Source organism: Haemaphysalis longicornis, unplaced genomic scaffold (assembly GCF_048455015.1).
Source record: "Haemaphysalis longicornis isolate Haplotype H1 unplaced genomic scaffold, Haemaphysalis longicornis Haplotype H1 scaffold_6, whole genome shotgun sequence".
NCBI classification, from domain to species: domain Eukaryota; kingdom Metazoa; phylum Arthropoda; class Arachnida; order Ixodida; family Ixodidae; genus Haemaphysalis; species Haemaphysalis longicornis.
Window position 1 is genome coordinate 115,942,355 of NW_027526407.1, and position 22,514 is coordinate 115,964,868.

Here is a 22,514-nt window from a genome sequence, read left to right on the forward strand (position 1 = left end):
CGGCAAAGGCTGAAATATTACATCACTAGTCAAAGTAGATGTCAATCTAAGCAGTTTGCCGCTACACTGGTTTTTGTAAGCAGGAACGGTGCCTGTGTTAATGCCTGTAGTGCATGTTGAAAACTTTTTCCGGTCATTATATGCATTGGTCGCTCCTCATAGATGATATTCTATTTTTAGCAACATTTTTTAGGGGCCAAGATTTGTATTTATTCTATTTGGCTGGTAATACAGCCCCCGTTTTACATTTATGCCTGATTTATTGATATGCTTGGTTGTAGTAAACTCTCGCCCCCAAAGTATAAAAAAAATACTCACCTTTATTTTTAGAAATTTTGATTAAGATAAACAAATAAATAAAAAATGGGTAAATAAAAATATAATTACGTAAGACATTCCTTTTGTTAAAAGTTATCTTGACGCGGAGAAATTTCAAATTGTTCTTAATTTATCATCATCTACATCAGTATAGTTGTGCACACTGCAGCACAATAATAACTTAAATTACCTACTAAAACTTTAGGCAAAATAATTGTTTACTAACCTTTATATAGTCGCCACATGGCAAACTTTGAGTAATGTTTTCAAGATTCTCAGTAAAACACACTACTTTTAGCGTTGCCATGTGCTCCACAGTAAGAATAAATATCCATATATCTCTAGCGTTCATCCTTGAGATCTTTCAGGGGGCAATGTTCTTGAAGTTGATATACAAATTTATCTGTGGGGAAAACAACGTACAATGACGTTTGCGGATTTACATACAAAAAGCAGCCCAAAACGTTTAGTGAAGTGCATTACGGTGGCCTTCGCTGTGGATATATACAAGTGACTACTTTTGAAAGGAAAGCACAGCTTGCAGTCGCCTAATGAGCACGGGATTTTTTTTTTTGCTATGATAAAAATAAATGTGCAAAAAGCTTCCTAAACGAGATCTTGCTATTTCTAGGCATTTATGTAATATTCGGGCAGAGGATTAAGATAGAAGCAGTAGCTGAAAATATATGCTTTTTGGAGGCCGTATGTAGAACATATTTTGTAACAAGGAAAACGCCAAAATATTAAACTTGATATTGCATAGTGATGACGTTTTTTATGTCTCCAATGAATACCACGAATAATCTTATGGCGCTCTTGAACCATTCAAATATATTGTAAAAATTGTCGGAACCTCTTCAAACATCTGTACATGTATATGCGAGAAGGGACGAAGCAATGCAATACAAATTGAACGCCGTGCATTTTGGTTAAATGCTCCTCGGCGAATGAGTAAATACCGGGTATGGGGTTGCTTAGGAAACAGGTGCCTGTTGGCGTTTTCAAAATTCAGCTAAGGTACATGTTGTGATACTTTCAAACAAGAAAGTAAAACGCTATTTTCCTACGGCCGCTAAAACTTAATGAGTATAAACCCAGAAAACCGTAATTTTTCTATGGTTTATTGTCGTACCACAACAACCGGTAAGAAAGGTTAGCACGTGTTGATGCAAGGAATGTGTTCTCCTTTTCTGTCAATTTCTGTTATGAATCTGTAAATGTGTTTTGGATGTAAGAAAAACAAAACAATAAAATACGCCCTTAGAATGAAGGGAGTTGCAAACTGCTTTGGGGGAACGGTAAAATTCCTGGTTAAAACATCACTTACTACGTTGGTCATGCATGGGGTGTCTAGGGTCCACAAAGTATGAAACGGAGGGTACATAAAATGCGACGGGTTAGTAAAAAAAAATGCGACTTTCTGTAGGATCACAAATAGCCAATAATAGCGAAAAAGTAAGCCAAGATTCACACGGAAGCTCCTCTGGCACAATAACTAGATGAGTTGGAAAGAACCTAAGTGAAATGTGTGCTTCATGGTACTACGGAATGCGAGACGGCCACAAAATCCCGGAACAATCACAGCTCGAAAATAATCACCGAATATAGAGAAAGGTAGGAAAAGCATTGCGTGCTTCGGCAAAAAAAAAGCGTGTCAAGGACACGCACCCAGTACTGAAAACAAAACGTAATCATGGTGATTACATAGGTACCGATTTGTGGAGTGGGAAATCGCGTTCCCGCTAGTAGCGTGTACATAAGGCTAACGAAGGTTGAATTGGAGAGGGTTTGCTTGTGGGCTAGCCGAACATGTTAATTCCGAAATATCTGCAGTGAATAAGTTTACTGGAACGAATCTAAAGAAACACATGATGCACACACATAAAATCGCCGCTGGTAGCCGACTTTGTTTTCTTCGCCTACAAAATATGTCAGGACAGCGAAAAAAAGCGCAGCTGGTAAATGACTTTGTTTTCTTCGCCTACCAAAAAGAACAGAACAACACAAAAAAAAACGATGAAAACCCACAAAAACATATGAATGAATTGCAACGCCATCAGGATTCAGTTCTGAAAAGAAAATTTCACACTGTACACTTCTTATCGAGAGAGTGAGAGCAAGTAAACAATGATTTCTGAAAATTGGGTGAGGGTAAAGGAGCATGTTAAAGAAAACGGGAATGTGCGGCCACCCTATTCCGATATGCCACGTGCCACGGCCGCTAACCTAGCTCGTTTGACCAGAGCAGCCTGGTCCTCGAGGTGGCCGCTGTGCAGTACGTGCTCCCACGGCTCGTAGGTTGCATGGGTGGGCTGTGTGGGGTTAGTAGGGCACTCCCATACAAAGTAGAGTGTAGTTAGTGGGGAGTTGCTGTGTGTAGTTTAGGGAGTAGGTGGTGAGAGATATGCGATGTAGACTTTGGTGTTTACAGAATGTGTTGGTCTCTAAGCGGCGCCAGATCCGTGCGTCTTTGATGGGAAGGGGAGGATGAAGGCGGCCGGACTTGTGGTAGTGGGAGAGTGTAGCGGCGTAGGGGGGTAGAGGTTGGGTGATAGGGGTGTCTAGGGGTGGTGGGTGGTTCAACCCCCCTGCTATGCCTGTTGGGGTAAGGGGTGGGAAGTGGCGTGAGCCGTCTCAATTTTGGGAAGAGACAGAACGTGGACGCGTCGGTCAGCATGGGGAAGAAAGGAAGTTGGGGGGGGGGAGAGAGTTTAAATGTTACATTCGGCGGTAGACGCCTGAGGAGCGCGCAAAATCCCACAGAGAAAGCAGCGTTTGTCTTGCAGTGGTGGTTTGAAGCGGGGTTGTCCATTCCATAGGCCGCTGTGCGCCGGACAGAAGATATTGTAAACGGATACTGTAAACGGATACTGTAAAACGTCCCGGGAAGAGACGAATGTACTGAGATCCATACGATGCTGGTATTTGGTAGTGTGGGTCATTGGGTGAAGATGGAAGAGGCGGGGTTCGTGATGCGACCCATAGTGATGGTAGGCGTATTCGTATCAGCCAGGTTGGTTATGTGTGGATAAGGTGTCTGTAGAGGGGTGATTGCGATGTCCTCTTCCTCGCAGTGTCAATAGATGTGGTATGTATGGTGGCTGTAGTGGTGGGGTCACCTGTTTACTGTATGATTGTGATGGCGTGTGCAGGGCGTGCGCCGTATGGGGCGGGGTTTGTGTAGTAGGCCGTGGAGGCTTTGCTGTAACGCTTAAGTGGTACTCGTACGCAGTGTGAGTGGCGCCCCTTGTGGGAGATGGCGTGCTATACTTTGGTATTGGGAGTACGTGGATGGCGTGCATGTGCTTTGGTATTGTGAGTAATTGGATGGGTTGGGTGGGGAGGTTGCAGCATGTTTAGAGAGCTGGGTTGTATTGGTAGCCGACGTGGGTGAGGTGGCGGCAAGTGGAGGTAGCTTGCAGTCGCTGGCGTTTATTTGTAACGTATACTTCAATAAGCTCTGGTACGGTGTTATAGATGTCCAGCCGAAAGAGATGTTCAGTCGAAGTGATGTTGAGAAACCCAAAGGCAGCGTCGTACAACTTTTAGATGCGGGGCATCTCTCGCTCGGGGCTGTGTCCCTCCCTCCTTTATTCGTCGTTCTTACTCTACTGCGCATGCGCGTCTCTTCAGCCGCGTTAGTGTTTGGGCTGACGTCAGCGCAGTCCAGTATAAAAAGAAATAGTTATGCGGCACCCAGTTTCAATCCAACGACTTTCTGGCGGCAATGGGAGGTACGTGGCGCTCTTCGCACTGCGCTAAAAACCGATACGGGAGCATGTGCTACGAACGCGCCTTATGGCCTTCACTCATTCAAACTACATCAAGACGCTACTGATACAACGAAGGCACGCGAATCTGAACGTCAACGAAAACGACGAACTGAAAACTAATAGGTACTTCAGTCGACCCCATGGCTGCTTCGCAAACTACTCTGGGTTCCCCTACGGGAAGATGGTGTGATTTTTTGTATTAGTGGACCGAGCTTGGTGATTTCTTGGGATTTAACTGCGGAGTTTACACAGTGCCACCGTGATCATGGATTGCACGACCCGCAGGTGTACGCCCGGAGTTCGTGTTGACAGGAGCATACTCGTTTGATAAATTGAGTCAGTTGGGACACCGTCATCCGAATTTCCGGGACGAAGTATTCCCCCGAGTGAGTGTGATGGTACATCACGCCGACGATGCATAGATTTCGGACCCTTGGTATGGCTTGGGTGTCCATGGTAACCGTTGGGCCGCGAATGGGCTGTGGGCGGCGGCAGCTAGTTCTGTCGCGTAGTATTAGAATAGTAGATCGGGTAAGTGAGCAGTGGAGCCTGCAGTTCCTTAAGTAGTGGGTGATTGTGTCTGCGGAATTTTGCAGCCGGTCTGGCTAGGAGCCAGGAGAATCTTTGCGAATCCAGAGAGTAATGTGATCTGCATAGAATGCATCGCTGATATCTGGCATGCAGGATAGTAGTCGTGAGACACCTGCCAGGGCAATAATAAAATGTAGAGGCGATATAACAGAGCCTTGTGGAGTGACCCGCGCTGATGTATGAAAGCGGTCCTTCTTGTGAGGGTCGATGCTCAGAGAAACAGTGCGGTTCGGAAGGAACGCTCGGACATTAGTTGTACGTTGCGGCATGGCATTGGGTGGCTTGGGCCTCAGTTAAATTTGCGCTGAGTGAGTCATGTCGAGCTCATAGCTCTTTGCAAACATCCCCCCCCCTTAAAAAAACATTAGTCGCGCCTTCCTAGGAGAGTTTAATTTCTTGTTTATGAGAAGGACGGATGGGCGTACGCTGCGGATTCTAAAAGCTTTGAGTAATTCTGTGAACGTTTTTGTGGGGGATCTAGCAATACTGCTGTCTTTCCAAACTCTGTTAGCATGTGTATTTTAAAAGCGGAGCTTTTCAAAATCCAGCCTTCTCATTTGTCCGGTTGTGTCACGCCTTGTCAGGTGGCCGAACCCACTACCAGAGTGCGCCCTAGTCTCACTGAAAAGATGGTTAGCGTGGTGATGGAGAAGGCGAAAGAGCAGGTGGGAACACAATGACAGACAAGCACCTAGTGGTGATAATGGGGGGCCTAAACGACGTGCTTCGGGGAAGAGGACGAGGCATAGCAAAGCAGGTGGCGAAGAGGGTCAGTGAACTCCGGGCATTTAGGACGACGTCCAGATCGCAGTCTGCACGGTGCCGGAAGTTGAGGGCAGAGAAGGCCACATAGCAAGGGCGTGGTAGAAGCCGACAGCGAAATTTGGACTCTTGCTAAAGCAATACATTTTGAAGTGGGTGACCTAAAGCGGGAAGTGTACCAAGCGGGCCTTGGCCGGGCGTCTGTTAGGGACGGAGTACATTTCACTTAGGGCGTAGCGGAGCTGGTGGGGAGGCGACTAGCTGTGTGGGTGGTAGCTTTTTGAGGGGGCCAAGGGCATCCCGGAATCTGGACTAAATACCATGTACAGTGACAATGCAGCAGGGACAAGCGATTGCGATTGAGGTCAAATGTACAGCGCAAAGGAAAGTACCAAAGTTAGCACACGGGGCGCACAAAACCTTAGAAAAAGGCATGGGGTAGCAATGCAGGTGAGCGAGGAGGCAAGCGACGTCCCACCAGTGACCTACTCTTAACTCAAACGTCGGAAAAGAATTATCCGAAAGAAAAAGCGTGAGATGACTAAGATTAGCTACATAAACATGCATGGTGGCAGACCACGGGAAAATTGGTTAGAGGTTCACGGTCAACTAGAAAAAGAAAAAAAAAACTGAAGTATATGCCTTTACAGAAACTTTTCTTCGAAATTTAGAAGAGCTCCCAGAAATGCATGAATATAATATGGCAAGGCTGTAACAGAACCGTAGGTACTAGAAAAGGGGGAGGGGTCGGCATGCTTATTTAACAGGCAGCCAATTGGCACAGAGTAAACGGAAACTGTGAAGAAAGTATGTGGGTTAACGGCACGATAGCGGGAAGAGAAACGCGGTTGGGAGTCGCCTATCTGTGGTCAGGTATGACAGGGAGGTTATAGAAAAGAATGAAAATTTGGTAGGCTGCATTAAGCGGGACCTCATTCAGTTAAGACAACCGGGAGAAGCGATTGTAGTGGGAGACATGAATGCCCACATTGAGGATCTGGACGGATACACAGACCGCAAAGGGAAACTCGTTCTAGATATGTGTGAAGAACATAATCTCATTGTAGTAAACAAAGAGAATAAATGTGAGGGACAAATTACTTGGGAACGAGGGAAAAAACAGTCCAGTTAGACTACTGCCTCGTTTCAGAAGGAGTGTATGAAAGGTTGACTCTAATGGAAATAGATGAAGTAGGTGCCCACAGCTTAGGAGGTGTCCATAAACGGATAACTTTTACTTTTGAAAAAATGGAAGTTCAAAACCGAAAAAGGTGGTACATGGCTTGAAAGTAAACAGTGAGCAAATGGGTAATATTGCCAAAAGCCTGGAGACGGAAATTGAGAGACAATTTACGAAAGATTGGGAATACAGCGAACTGATTGGTTTCATATAAGGAAAGATAAGGAACGCGAAAGAGCGCAACTAATCGAAAGGAAAAAGAAAACGTAGAAGCTGGTGGAACAAGAAAATCAAGAAAGCTATATCACAAAGGCAGCGAGCATCGAGAGAGCAAAGGGAGGCCAAGCGAGTGGGAATGCAAACAGAGGAAGTCACTTTGAAGTGGAATTGGTACCGCCTTAAGAAGCTGGAATTACAAAAACTTGTACAGCAAATACCTAAACGAGAAAGTGAGGGCGATTGGTCTTGAATATAGGGGCAAAGGATAAAGGCGCATCGAGAACGTTTTGGAATTATGTAAAGGAGCTAAGAAAAACGACCAAAGAAGTACAACGTGTTGTCGCAAACGCTGAAGGCAAGATACTTAAAGGGGGAAAAGCGGTGTTTTACCTACGCTCAATTATACAAGAGAAGTAGAGAATAACTGGGAGAGGACTACAGCATATAGAGAGTGGGGCAACTGAGGTGCATACAGATAGAGAGCTAAAGTTGGAGAATCTAAACTGAAAAAAAACGAGGAAAATGTTCCAGCTAATACGGCAACAGGGACGGCTGAAATTCCTATGCGGCTAATCAACCTACTGCGTCCAAAAAGCAAGGCACAACTGATTCGAGAAAATCGAAAAAGTGATAAAAATAAGCAAGTACCGGACAATTGGCGTAAGAGCCGGATGAAGATGATATATAAAGGTAAAGGATACAGGGCTGATGGCAATTCGAACAGGCCTATTACAGTTACCTCAGTAGCATACAGGCTTGCAATGCAAGCCGTAAAAGCAGAACTATACAAGCAAGTCATAAAAACCAGAAAAAGCAAGCCATAAAATCAGAAGCGTGGATAGAAGGGAACAGCATACTGGGAGAACTACAAAATGGTTTAATACAGCAGAGACGCTTAGAGGACAATTTATATGTCCTAACCCAATACATAGAGGTGTCAATGGCTCAGGAACGACCACTATGGATAGCATTTCGCAATATAAAGGGAGCCTACAACAACGTAGACAGAGAAATTCTTTGGAGCATACTTGAGCGGGAGGGGTTATGCCAGGACTTTATACAGCTGTTGCAGGGAATTTACAATGGGAGCGAGGTGCAAATTACTTTGCAGGACCAAAAGTGCACGGAACCGGCAGTCACAAATAGAGGTTTAAAGCAGGGTTGTCCTCTGTCGCCATTTCTGTTCATGCTGTACATGGCTAGACTAGAAAGAAGGCTTGAAGGCAGTAAAATAGATGAAATGCACTAACGTGGCTATCTGGGCGTGTTGATATAACATGATTGGGAGAAGACAGCGCGGTTTACACACGGACACAGGGAAGAGTACTTGACACACACGAGCGCTGAACCAACAGTTATATTGAAAAAAAGACACACCTATATATACGCACAGTAGTCACGCTTATCTGAGTTTTTATACATGGCGCATGCCCAGAAAGTCCAATTCTTTTGTAGTAAGGGCTAGTGACGGTGAAATAACGCATGCTTGCCCAAGCCTGTGGAATAATTCAGCTTCAATAATCTGCCGTGTGATACGGTCTGAGCATTTCTTTATGACCGAAGTTCTATCAACGAACGGCACAGCCGCACTGCCACACGTGCGCAGCACTGCCAGCACTGCCAGCACTGCCACATGTGCGGATGTGTGCCGTTCCTGGATAGAACTGCTGTCGTAAAGAAATGCTCAGACCGTATCACACGGGAGAATATTGAAGCTGAATTATTCAACAGGCTTAGGCAAGCAAGCGTTAGTTCACCATCAGTAGCCCTTACTACAAAAGAATTAGACTTTCTCCGCGTGCGCCGTGTATAAAAACCCAGATAGGCGTGACTACTGTGCGTATATATAGGTGTGTCTTTTTTTCATTAAAACTGTTGGTTCAGCGTTCGTGTGTGTCAAGTACTCTTCCCTGTGTCTATGTGTATACCGCGCTGTCTATTCCTAATCAGTAAAATAGATTTCAATCTATGTTATAGCCCAAAGGACAGGAAGTGGAACAACATATAACGGGAATGATATATGCAGATGGCATAGTACCATTAGCAGATAACAAACAGTGTCTGCAACCGCTGAGAGATATCTGCGGGGAAGGAGCCACTGAACTGATGTTAGAGTTTAGCACAGCAAAGTCGCGAGTTCTAGTTTTTAATGACAACGCCCGTAACGAGTCGGTATTCTTTCAAAAAGCAGCAATACCATGGGTAACAGAATATAAATAACTGAGCATATGGTTAAACGAAGGTCAGGCGTATCTAAAAACTCAGGAGGAGCATTTAAGAATGAAAGGCAGAAGAAGCGCTTTTATCATGAAGCACCGAGCACTGTGGGGATATAACAGATATTAAGTAGTGAAAGGAATCTGGAAGGGAGTAATGGTACCAGTACTGACCTTTTCAAACGCAGTAGTGTGTGTCAAATCAGAGATTCAATCAGGGCTAGAAGTAAATCAGAGGGCCGTAGGTCGATTGACCTTAGAAGCACAGAGTAAAACAACAAATGAGGCAGTGCAGGAAGACATGGAATGGGCATCCTTCGAAGTGAGAGAAGCACAGAGCAAAATTTGTTTTGAAGAACGACTTAGAAATATGGATGATCAGAGATGGGCGGCCAAATTGTTACGATATCTTTACATGAAAAGCTTGGACACACAGTGGAGGAAAAGAACCAGAAGGCTTAGGACAAAGTATATAAAACCAGGAAGTGCTGGGTAAACGACCAAGGCAAGAAAAATTAAGTGAAAGAAACAGAGACAACGACCTGGAAAAGGAGGATGGATGCGAAGAAGTCCTTAGATATCTACAGGATCGTGAAGCAGGAGGTCACAAGGGAAAAATGATTTGATAATACCAAATAGAGTGCATTGCTTTTTTGAGCCCGGGCGAGTTGCTTGCGGGCAAGAACGCTTGTCCGTGAGCCGGTTCAGAAAGAACTATGCGCAGGCTGCAAAAATGAGCCAGAAATCATGCGACATATTGTGACGGAGTGCAAAAGTACCTGTCCAGTCCTCAGTGATGGAGCCATCCAGTTTCCGGAAGCCCTTAGCTTTAAGTTTAGCAGAAAAGTGTATTGGACAGCCGTAGATGTTAATAAAAGGAGGTTAGGGTGTTGGTGGGAAAGAGCAGAGAACAATCTGGGAAGACATGTGAACAAAGAAGTCAGACTAGCACAAAAATTTCGTAAAGGCATTTCCTTTTTATTTTGATAGTATTTTTTATTTGTGTTGTTTGTACTTTTTGGAGAGGTGATTGTACAGCGGCGTTGCAACTAAGGCCGCTGTGCAACACCACCCCGTTTCAAAGGGGAAGCCACTAAGCATCATCATCATCATCTTGACTGTGAACCAATCAGAGCGCGCTCCTGGCCGAGGAGCATAAACCTCTGTGGGCATTGTTCCGTCTGGGCGCTCTCCACGGCGGCAGCGACTGCGGGTGCTCACCAGAATACGGCTGTGCCGATGACACTCAAAATAAAGCCGAAGACAAGCGTCAAATTTGGGTCGTATCGACCGAAGTCCCTTAGAAAAAAGTGAAACTTGTAGCAAAGCCAGCGTCAAAATCTAATGTAACGATCATAAAAAAACCCGCCCGCATCTTCCCACGGGGGAACTCGAGTAAATCCGTCGCAGAGTGGTAGGGGTATCGCGTGAATGTTGCGTAATTGGGTATGGTTTGGGAATGCTCAATTGTTATTTCGTCTTTATTATTCCTATTTATTGAATGAAGGAGAAGCGAAGGCAAGGAGTGTAAAGTTAAAGTCTGTCTTTATTGCTTGGTGCCGTCAAGCAAAGCGTCAAGTCAAGCGAAAGCCAAGCAAAGACGCCCTTGACTGAATTCCGAACGCGCGCTCCGCCGCCTATATACACACCGCCCGCGTTCGAGGTAGAGGAGTACGGGGGAGAGACGCGCATGCGCACGCTTCCGTACACAAGCGCGCGAACTTTCCACGCACCCACAACGCCGTTATCACGTGTACACGCCCTGCCACCGTTACTGTTGAGCGCGACGCAGCGCTCGGGTAGCTACGACGCATGCGCGCCTAGACGCGCTCCCCCCGCACCGCCGCAGCTGTTGTTGAGAGCGACGGAGCGCACGGGGTACACGCGCTTCTTTCGCACCACCGCACCGGTTGTTGAGAGCTAGGAGGGTACGGGGGAAAGACGCGCACCTGCTCCTCGACGCGACGCGCATGCGCAGTGAGCATGTGGACGGCGCCGACAACATCGACGAGTCACATCGTGAGCCTAAGAAATGCTCCGCATTTAAAACAAGCTACAATTACCCTCCAGGACATCTTGAAGGTAGCAGCGCTCACAAAACCGGGACGAAAGAAGATAAAAACATAAACGACACGGCGCGTTTTTTATTCTTTCGTGCATGTTTTGGTAGCGCTTCCACCTTCAAGATAAACAGCTACCAACTAGCCCAAATGTCCGTTCTACTACCTTCCAGGATGCCTTTGTCACCACACCTTTTAACGCACTTCGTGATCATCTTTTTAGTCATCATTCATCATGTAGTGGTCATCATGTAGTGGTCACCATTCGTAGCCATCTTTGTTCACACAATGCTAGGTCACCAATTTGTTTTCCGTGCTCGGCCAAGTGCTCCGCGGATTGTAGGTGGCCACATGTGTTATTGGGCTCGCGTAGTAGCTGGATAATGCTCTGTGCCGTTTGTCCTGTATAGCACTTCAGAAAGGTCAACTGTTTTGTCCAAACTGCTTCCGTATCACACCTGAAACTAAGGCTTCTGAGTTTTACCCCGCAACGATGTAGTTCTTCCTCGTCCTAATTCTCGAGCTTGCGTAGCCTTTTCAACTTTTGCGGACCCGACAAAACAAATTCAGCAATGAATTTATTAGCAATCTTTGCAACTCACTGCGTTATGTTGTGACAGTGCGGAATAACTGACACTGCCTTCTGTCTTCTCTTGGCTTGACTTTCTCTAGCGCTGCGTCACAATTTCCTCAGGGATTTTTTTTGGCTACACCTAGGAGAAGAGATAATCTAAAGCCTCTTTCCTTCAGTTACCTTATTTGCACCCTCAGGCTTTATTTTCCGTCATGGTGTCAATATTTTCAGAGGGCGTGAAGTATGCACGATGTTACCATGCCTCGCTTTTCTGGTTTTCAATGACCTGATTAATGGAAGTTGCTTATAGAATTTGGTTATATATTTCCAACAAGTACAATAATCGTGTTGTGTTAGAGTGACTCGCAAGATATGCGAGCGTTCTTCTTTAAACATCTCGTGCTTGCATTCAAAGCCTACACGGGCTTTAAGAAGGCTACCGGAAAGCGCAGACGAATTCTTTATTTGCTTCTCGACATGAGAACTGGGCGCAATGAGAAAAAAAGTGTGAAATGCTGAAACACCCGAAAGATAAAAAAAACATACCTGTACTTGGAATAAAACACAATTGTGGGTGCCAGAGGAGTTAAGTACGGAAACTGCTTTGCTGTTGGGAATGAAATTTTTGTTTGAGCTTAACGCGGGAGACTTAGGCAATGAATATTTAGTGGAGAGTTTATCCTGGTTTTACTGTTTTTTTTTTCTAATATTGACCTTAACTGTTTAAACTGCGAGTGGACACTAAATAAACCGCTAAATTGGCATGCAAAATCAGGAGACAAAACTAAAATTACTCAAATGGAGGGAAGGAATTAGACAAGGCGAAAACCAACGTGTGTACCTATGGAGGTGGCCCGTACGCAGAGCCAGTTCTAAAAAGCGATAGGCTCTAAAGAATATTTGAAGTGTCATGTGGTGCTAAGCAAACAGTTTTCTGCGCATGCCGTTTCGGCAAAATAAACAAGCTCAGCAGTTACACTGATGATGAGTCATTTTACAGAGTATAGAAAAAAAAACAAAGTGTGTGAAATCCACAAAGACCCTAATTGTTGTTTCGGTCTTAAGTTAATTGATTACTAAGTGGCGTAGTAAGAAGAATGGGTTTGAAGATTTGTCCAGTGACGCGGCATTTATGAAAACAACAAATGCCAATTTGCTTTCATGTGCATCTACTCTTATGAAAAAAAACCAACGCGCCAATAAATGTATTTGCGGTTTCACTCATTCCCCACAGATATTAGCGCTGGCGGAAAAATATTCGCAGGTGAGGGGATTAAAAAGCAAAATTTGGGTCTTAGAAATGTTGTAGTTCCTGTACAATATATTATTTACTCTTCTCAAAATGTGACCAATTTTAAAACCTGGTAGAATGGTTCCTTGGCCGAGTTTTTCGCCGTCTATCATAAGTGCCCTCGACTTCTGCGGCTGGCTTGAGTAATTCAACGCGCAAGTATACGCACTAATTTGATATACTGCGAATAGGTACACGCCGTTTCCAGAACTCGCAGGTAATTTTAGTCATTTTGAAGCATTTCTATACAAGCAGTGAAAGCTTTATATTCACCGGGAATAATTGCTGGTAACGTTTGCCTCTTGGTTGTAGCCAAAAACGTTAAATTCACAAATACCACTGTTGTGATCGTATAAGGTTCAAATATACCTCTTACGTTCTGTGAGGCTGCACATTCGCCTCATAAACTAAAATTAAAATTCTTCTGTCTCGCACTTTTGTGTTCCCCACTGCTGAAGGACAAAAAAGCCTTGTTGCGCAGAGAGTCCTTGAACAAACAGTCGCAATAGGTATCAATTTTACTGGATCCAGAAATATTGTGCCTTTATTTGGTACCGCCTATCGAGCTGAATCCCAACAGAAAACTTACGAAAATACAAGGGCGGAGTCTATATTGCCTTATGTGTCGTAGAAAATAAATAAGGAATTGACTGCCTCGACGAGAAGTTTTAAAATAACAACCTTTAAATAATGGCTTGCTTTCCCAAATCAATTCAAACAGCGTCATCACGATCTGCATCTTATTGGCCGTGGTGATTTATAACGCGTAAGAAACCCGAGAGTACACAAGCGAAAGAACCTTTAGAGTATGTTTAAAACACTCGCTTGCACAATAGGCCAGAAAAAAAGCGTTGAGGGTTTTCTCAAGACTACACATCTGGCCTCATCAGCACAGCTCTTATTCAAAAAAGTTACTAATTAAAAAAAATATTTAGCATAAAGAACCCAAAATGGCCCCACAAAAATTCCGCCACACACTGCCCCAAGGTGGATATCTTGTACAGATACTATTCCCCCAAAATGTGGCTTGATTTAATGGTTAAATCTGCGAAAAAATGTTTAATCTTTTGAAGTAGATGACACCACTGCATCTAGAAGTGGAACCACTGCTCCTGCGTTTGAGGCCAAGTTGCCACTTTGGACGCTGCTGATGTCCACAAATGTTCGATGCAGCCACACATTTAACACTTCTTGAGCTTTCATAATTAGTGTATTAACCTGAAGTCTTAAGTCCTAAACGGTATTTTATATCTAATTAAGGTGCCTACGACAATATAGGAAATATTTTAAAGCTCAATCATCAAGGAATAGATGGTGCCTGTGTCAGGGGTCTTTGTGTAACCACAGTGGTGATAGAAAAATTCTACAAGGGCACATGACGATAACAAACGGCGCCAGTGGACGTTTTGTTGTAATTCATTGGAATTTGTAAGGCTTCTCTGACACTTCCCCACCAGCGTTATCGACGGCTCATATGTTTTGAGCAAAATAATAGCCACCCATGAAGGGTGGGCGGCTATAATGAAAACAGCAATCAGTGCTTCTGTGTGTAGCAGCCATCAATTGAAGATTACAACAGCAGGCAGAATTGACTTCAAAGAGAACAAAACGTGCCACGTTGAAATTAGTTTTAAAGGCATTTCGCAATAAGAATGTTTTCAATAATTGCGTATTTTTACAGGTGGTCGTGAAAATGGTTACAAAGTGTGTCGTCGTGACTACCTGTGATGGCAGCACCACTATCATATCGGTATTAAAAATGTTCAGACCTGCTTGCACTCTCCGCCCTTCAGATAGACAGACAGGTGATGAAGTGGGTTTATTTTGCTATGTTGAATGCGCTTCAGAATTTGAAAAATATATTCTTAGAACTTAAGGAATTATTGTGGAAGCAACTATTCCTGTATATTTTGCTTCATAGCCGGATGGTGGGTACTCGCTATTTGGAACTTTTCCATCCACAACTGGTGGGTCTAGTGGTCAGAGGCAAGCACTGTTTTTCTTGCTGTCAGCTCGCACAGAGCCCAGAACCTTCATATACTTCACCGTAATAATAATGAAAAACAAAGCCCAATGAGCAGCTTGCTTGCACCTTCTATGTTGATTCATGGCGCTTTATGTTACAAGAGACACTATTTAAAGAAACAAACAGTCGAAATGGACGCCATGAGGGGAACTAACAACTAATTTATTAGAAGGCACAAAATGCGTTGGACATCAAAACACGTAGAAAGGGATACAAGATACAGTTGGAAAGTGGGTAAGTAAAAACACTTTGGTTGATACACACATGCACTAAACGTCACAATCTGGTAAAAGGCTCTTTATCTTTTATTATATTATTAGTAGCATTGGGTTGTGTGCGTGCCACTTTTTTCTCCCATGCCTTCTTGCTATGAGCTGCTTTTGAGGAATTTTATTTCAGGTAAGGTCAGCACGATTCAGCATGAGCTCACGCAGTCGGTCTGCTGTGTAGATATGTGAAAGGCTCCGCAGATTTGCGCTGTGGTCTCGCGGGATTTGCCCAGAACTGTTTCGCCGCAAACAATAGGTTGCACTCCCATTTTCGGCAGTGTGTCACCAGAATACCTTAGGGAGCCGTTCGCTGACTCGTGCTGGCGGTTTGGAAGCCTTGTATTGAGTCTTCTATATTACTGGGCCACCTATGCTCTGCAGCTGTTCAAAAGAAAGGTGAACACAACCGCAACTTCACATGCAGCAAAGGGAATTTTGCCATGTTTTTTTTTGCTTCCTTCTTTTTTTGGCTTCCCGCCCCGCACGCGCTTTTTGGCACATCGCTTTACATTTCACTGGCATAGAAAACACAACATAAAAATCATAGCCCGACTATCTTTGTTAGTTAGGTAAAGCCTTGTGCATGTATCGGACTACAAAGTTTTTCTTATCGGGGCTCATGGATTACGGTTTTTTTCGTGTTTGAAACTTTTCGGCAACTGCGATAGCGTGTTGTCTGGGCAGCCGCTAGCATGGAGATGTTCCACGAGGAGTTTGAAGCTTTCCCCGCACGTGTCACACACCTCAGCAAACTGGCGACCCACTGCTGAAAATGAGAGTGGCACCCTTTGCTTGGAGAAACATCAGTTCTGGCAAAATCTCACAAGACCACAAGCCAAATCTGGGAAGCCTTTCACATTTCAACACAAATGAGCGAATCCGTGGGCTTACGCTTTATTGTGCTGATCCCGCCTGAAATAAAGTTCATCAAAAGCCGCTCATAGCAAGAAGGCTAGGGAACAAAAAGCGTCTCGCGCACAGCGCCATACTTCTCATAAAAAGAAACAAAGACAAAAAGCCTGTCACCGGATTCTGTTGTTTAGCGCCTGCGTTTACAAAAAAAATGTTTTTTTAACTTTCCCTTTTTTATTGCATCATGTAACGCTTTGGGCGTGTTTTGATGCCCAACCAAAATTTTCCACTTCTAATTAATCAGCCATTTTGCGCTCGTGTCATAGGACTTGACCATTTATCAACTTTAAATTGTGTACCATGTAACCTAAAGCGCAGTCGACCAACATGGAAAGCTAACTGCCCTTGGAACGTGCAGTAAAATAGGTGTGGAAACGCCGGCTGATTGCCAGCGTGTACAGATATGTGGTACTGTGGAGCCACCTTGATGCTTCTACATGGTCATTAGATGGCCAGAAGAAATGCGGAGGTGTCGGCAAGCGAAAACCCCCTCAAGACATTCCGCGATTGTAAAGTACTATATCGTAGTTTGAAACACAACATCGATGGGGATTGGGATGCTCTCCGTATTCTTGGTTAGGCACGCAGTTCTTGGCTATATATGTGCTCTTGGTTAGAGCGGCGCTGGCTGTAGCACTTTTTATGAAGGCCTTATAAAGTTTACAAACGAGATGTTAGGCGTTGTTCGGAATTTTTAAGCGTGTTACTGTGAACATGTAATTGCGTAGCCCTGTTTGGTAGAAGAAAGTCGGTTTTGTGCATTAGATGTGTAATATTTCAGCATGACCAGCGATAATATTTTATGAGTGTATTAGGCAGAGTTTACCATTTCTGCCCATCAAAAATGCCACATGCCCCAGTATACTGCAGAAATCTAGAAGCGAAAGGGCGCAAACAATTGCACCCGGTCGTCATGAGAAATGTCCAGCGGCGCATGAGAATTCCTGAATTAAAATTGCTTTTATAGGAATGTTGTGTTGGGTTTACAGCTCAAAGATTTTTCGGTTTTAGAACTTCACATATTAGTTTAATTGCAGTGTGAGCTGGAAGTTGCCCAATCCCAGCATTTGTGCTCGGACGTGGTACCTCATTGAAGATACCCGACAATGGGAAATTTAGCGCTTTTCAGCGGATATACTTCAGGGGAGCCACATGGTTAGGCTGTAAATCTGCGAGCTTTTTTGAATAAAATAAGGAAAGGTAAAAGTCCTGCTTCGAGGTACTGTGCTTAAAGAGTAGCTAAGAGTGACGCTGCATTTCGTACCGCACTCCTAAAATATCCCTGTATCCGTAAAACAAGGAGGAAAAGTGGCTTCGGGTTTAAGTTTAGTTTGTATAAACATCTCTAACTGTTTAGGATGCTAGAAATACCTATTCTGGATAAGAGGTGGGGAACCATGACGATTCGAGAGAAGAGAGGGTACGAACGTCTTAAACGGCGGCCCTAAATTTAGGTTTAACGGTATTGGCCGAAATGACCAATTTTGTTTAGATACTAAACACCAAGCAATCGCACTGCTTTTCTTCCTAAAGCACGTTTTCACGCCCATAAATAGTGTTGTCTCATTCAAACGTCATGGAGAGCAGCACAAACATTCCTTTCAAGATCCAGTTTTTTGCACTACAAGGAGCGTTTCGCAGTAGATAATTGGAAAGAAGTATTAAGCTCTATATTTCTATTTGTCGTCAACCGAAGAGGAAACTGCGCGAAAGAATGAAAAGTATCTCACTAGTATCTAAAGTTAGCGCACCGCAGGTTTACGCGCACCTCAGTGCATTGAAGTCGTGGCCCCAAATGACCACAATAAGTTGAAGCGACAAAAAGTCCTGCAAATGTGTTCGGAAGAGGCGATAAAAGTAGCCAAAACTTACAAGCAAAACTTTGCCCGGACCTTTTTGCAGTGTCCAGGTTTATTTTAACGTAAATTTAGTTCAGGAGCATGTTACTTTACAGCGTTTGATCGCTTCAAAAGAAGCTCAGGTTGGGCTCTACTTGCTGAAAAATAAAGTTCGTTGAAAGCAAATCGAAGACCCACATTTCACTTAGGACGAGCGGCTGCAGGCGCCGTTTACCAGTGATCATATGGGAATGGGAAAACGTGTTTACGTACCATTAGTTCACTAGTGATGTTGATGCTTTTGGTCACGTCAAAAGTTTAACAGATCAAAAGCCCAATATTACACGAAAACATACCATGCTTCGCCAAGCGATGACAGTTCGTTTATAAAGCCAAGGGTGCCATTATCATAATAAAAGCTCGTCGGAATATAAAGAAATGTCATGTCACTTCGGACAGCTGTAGCGAAATGCAGGTAACGTGGGTTGCTGCCGTGCAGCACTTAAAGCCACTAAAAATACTGATGTATTGACGTCAGAGCCATGCAAATAAATATAATAAAAGTTGAGCTGGAGGTCATACGCTTATTGCATAAGCAGTGTTTCGGTTCAATGTATGGCAGTCGTTGCCTTGTGCATGGTGTTTATTAGTACACAACAAAAAACGCGTGCTATATCGTCCGTATGCCCGTAGAAACCCATACAACAAGTCTAGTATCCCAAAGAATACTTCATTACAACCAAAAAAAGTAAAATGGTGATGTTACAAGAAAGTTTTGTTGTCATGTACTTATGGCAACAAAAAAATGAGCTCCCGAGCAGATAATTAGATAATTTGTATCGTGTTATTCACATTTTCAAATGTCTTCAAACTGTATATCATTTAAACAAGGAATATATTCTTTTTTAAGGATCAGCAGAATGAGGTTGATACCCTCTTCAAAGGCTGTGAACCTTCGAAAGCAGAATTTCCTGAGAGAATATCAAAGCCGACCCTAAAACAAAACTGGCCGAACTTTAGACTGATTGTCACTTGTATGAAAAATACTCTGTAGACCATTTGTGATTATGCGGCGCATATTCTCAATATTATTCTTCAAGCGCACACTTTTTTGTACTGCGAAATATTCTTGCTGTACTGTCTATTTGGGTTTGGGTAAAACGCTGAATCCTTTTTTTTGTAAGACGTTTTATGCTTTTAGCACGTAGAAGAGGTAAGAGCCTGCACTTAATGTTTAAAGTTATTGTTTCGTAAAATTCATATGTTCAATATGAAAGTGAAAAAGTATTACAGGGGGAGTTTAAACGTTTGTAAAGGATAGAATAAGAAAAAAGGTTCTGCGCACAGTATTGGTGAAATGAATTATACGCTGAGGACCCTGATATTACAGTTTCAAGTTCCCTTTTTTCATGAGCTTTGTCAAAACAGGCACGCACTCTCCGCTGAAATTTGTAAAAGGGTAAGGCGGTCAGATATAGCTAGACACTGGTGCTAGCAGACTGCAGTGAATATTTTTTTCAGCCATGACTCTCCTGCTTATGGATGCACGAGCTGCAACTCTTATGCGCGTGGTTCCGTTAAAGTGGCAATGCTAGGCAAACTAAAAGCGTTTGTGCCTGGGATCGGCAAAAAATACTATCATGAGGTGAATGGAAAACCTGCTAGTTTCCTCTTCAGAAACATGCCTCTCATAAGATGTACTCCTGAAGTAGTTTAGGTAAGTTATCTTGATTCATCAGTACTACCCGAGGGACTCTGGACATGTAATTTTTGCAACGGTGCTGGATAACACACGAGTTCGTTAACTCCTGAATAAAGCAGGTGATTTCAAATCGTATGGCCTATTTGCCCTTGGTGTAGGGACGCGCATTTAGGCTAGCTGAATCGGCCATCATTTATATCCCCAAGGTAAGGAAATGACACAATACATTAATTGCCGGTAGTGGTAGAAAGAAATGTGGCAAATTCATACACAATTACGGCAAACTACGCGAGCTTTTTTATTATTTTCCTATCTCACAACCCCAGAACTGGTGCCAGAAAAAGAAGCAGTGATGATTTTAATGGGCATAACATGTTTTCTGGGGCATGAATACTACAGATTCGCCTATAAGGACTTTGAAGTACCCAGACTGTTAAAATGATAATTTATTTATGGCTGTTACGAATCAGTGTTTCATTCTGCAGAAGAGACGAATCACGCCCTGTCACGTGAATCAACGGGTAAAATGCTATTCTATTGTTGGCGTTAGTACTAAACCGCGCACGTTCACTTAGGTACCGAAAAATAGCCGTAATAATAAATAGCGAGGTCCTTCGAAACGTTTAAGTTAAATTTTACATTTATATTTCAGCCGAAGCTTAGCGATTTGTGCCTGCTTTTGAGTTTATTTTTCACCGTCACCATTCGTTCGGAACCGTCTTCTAACAATGCAAAAGCTTCCGTTGTGTTTGTTTTGTGCGTTCGTTCGGTGTATACAGTGCGCAGAACCCAGTTTTCTAGATTAAACTCCTAATGTATACACAGGTTTTTCTTATCTTTTATAACACCAAGACCAATTGTCTAAATTTTTGTTTTTTTATGTCTTTATGCATGTTTGTAATTTGGGTAAACTCCAAAATAGAGTTGGTGTTCTGACTAAATAGGTTTCATTACAGTTCTTACTTTTTTACTAGCCTAATAAGTGCGTTGGTATCTCTGATTTTACTTTCGCTCTGCTTGATGCTTCCGGCTTAGAATAATCCCACTCGCCATACAGAAAAATGGATCATTCGAAAATGCCGAAGAAATTACGGTGGCCAAATGGTAAAGTTTCGACTTCCAATAATAATATATGAACTTGCTCACCGGAGAGACAACCTTGCTAATGATACTAGTGAGGTTCAGATCATGCCATATATATAGTATTGTTTTTATCTTTTGGGGAGCTGCGCGTAATGTTCAAGCAAATGTGACCGTGTCTTGTTCTTTTCCTTGTTCATTTTTGCTTGGTGTGCGTGTTTTTGTGCTTACTTGCATGTACATTTTTGTTGTTCTTTTTCGATTGGATCTTCTCTATACTCCTCATTTCTACACTACAGTTGCATCTTGGCATGCATTTGCGCACTGTATGTATGCATACTAGTATTGTATGTGGTCGAGCTAGACCATGCAGATATCCTCGTTTTTGCAACGCAGTTTAGTGTTGTACTTTTGACCGTGCTGGGTGCCATGCATTGGGGCGTGGGCCCTTCAAAGCTTTTAACGCTTTTTGCTTGTGGTCCAAACATCGTTCAGATGTTGAATAAATTGAATTAAATTGCATTCAATTGAACGTTTTTTTGTGCCGTTGGCAAACGCCCTCGTCTAGTTATTCGCACTGTGGCATGTACTAGTCGCCGCTGGATACCTGAAAAAAAAAACGGGCGAGGGTTTTCCCTCACACCAAAGGTTATCTCATCATTTCTTTCCCGGCTTGGCAGCACAGACCGCACTCCTTACGGTGCAAGAAGGGGCCAAGGCCAAGGCTAAGGCCGAAGCCACAAAACCGACGGCAGTCGCACTGATTGGGCCGCGCAAGCTGATGTGAAACCATTCTGAAAACAGGCCCTGTCAGCATATTTCACCCGTTGAGTCCCGAGCGATCGCCTCAAGTGTTAGCAGGAGCGTTTTTCACACTGTGGGCTCACCTCTATCTACACAAGATGTATCAGTCATAAAATTAGTCGTTTTCGATATAGTTTATTGAAAAAAACAAATTTGAATGATGTAATTTACGAGACCGCTTTTAATTGATTGATTGATTGTGGGGTTTAACGCGCCGACGCAACGCAGGTGATGAGGCGCGCCGTAGTGGAGGGCTGCGGATTAATTTTGACCACCTGGGGATCTTTATCGTGCGCCGAAATCTCGTACACACGGGCGTTTTTGCTTTTCGCCTCCATCAGAAAAACGGCCGCCGTGGCCAGGAATCGAACCCGCGACCTCGTGCTCAGCAGCGTCGAGACCGCTTTTAGAAGTGAAGGAATCCTTGCATGATTTTTAAAGTATCTGAAACAACTAGGGCAAGAACAAGGCAATTTCTAGAATGATGATGATAAAAGTGATGGCTGATGTTTAATAGCGCAAGGCCGAAGTGGGCAGAGAGCGACAGAGAATGAGTTCTTTGATAGGTGATACAAGCGTAATACTAAAACCTGTGACCCAAACAAAGTGAAACAAAACAAAAGACAATGCAGGTGGCTGGTTTATAAAGCCAGGATGATTACGCGTGATATGACAAGAGCTGCAGAAATTTTCTTTCACCTAAAAACTGAAGACGTCGTTGAATAAAAAAACATCTGTCCGTTGGATAAAAAGTGCGATGGGTGCAGTGGAATTCGTCGTGTGCAGAGTTCAGGGAAATTTTTGTCATGTTGTGCCAAGTGCTTGTATGGGAGTAGGATGTGGACTATAGATAGGAACTTCCCACACGCTCTGCAAGGGGGTCTTGAAGGTCCAGTGAG

At 43.6% G+C, this 22,514-nt stretch overlaps 1 long non-coding RNA gene across 1 annotated transcript in view; it reads right to left on the reverse strand.

The window, feature by feature from the left end:
* The window catches only part of LOC144141908 (uncharacterized), a 78,670-nt gene extending 60,258 nt beyond the window's left edge, over positions 1–18,412 (reverse strand). The window contains exons 1-2 of the long non-coding RNA XR_013316740.1: positions 18,303–18,412; positions 545–721 (exon numbers count right to left, since the gene is read on the reverse strand). This is a non-coding gene — a long non-coding RNA (uncharacterized LOC144141908). The remainder of the gene's footprint in view (positions 1–544; positions 722–18,302) is intronic.
* Positions 18,413–22,514: the final 4,102 nt, after the last annotated feature.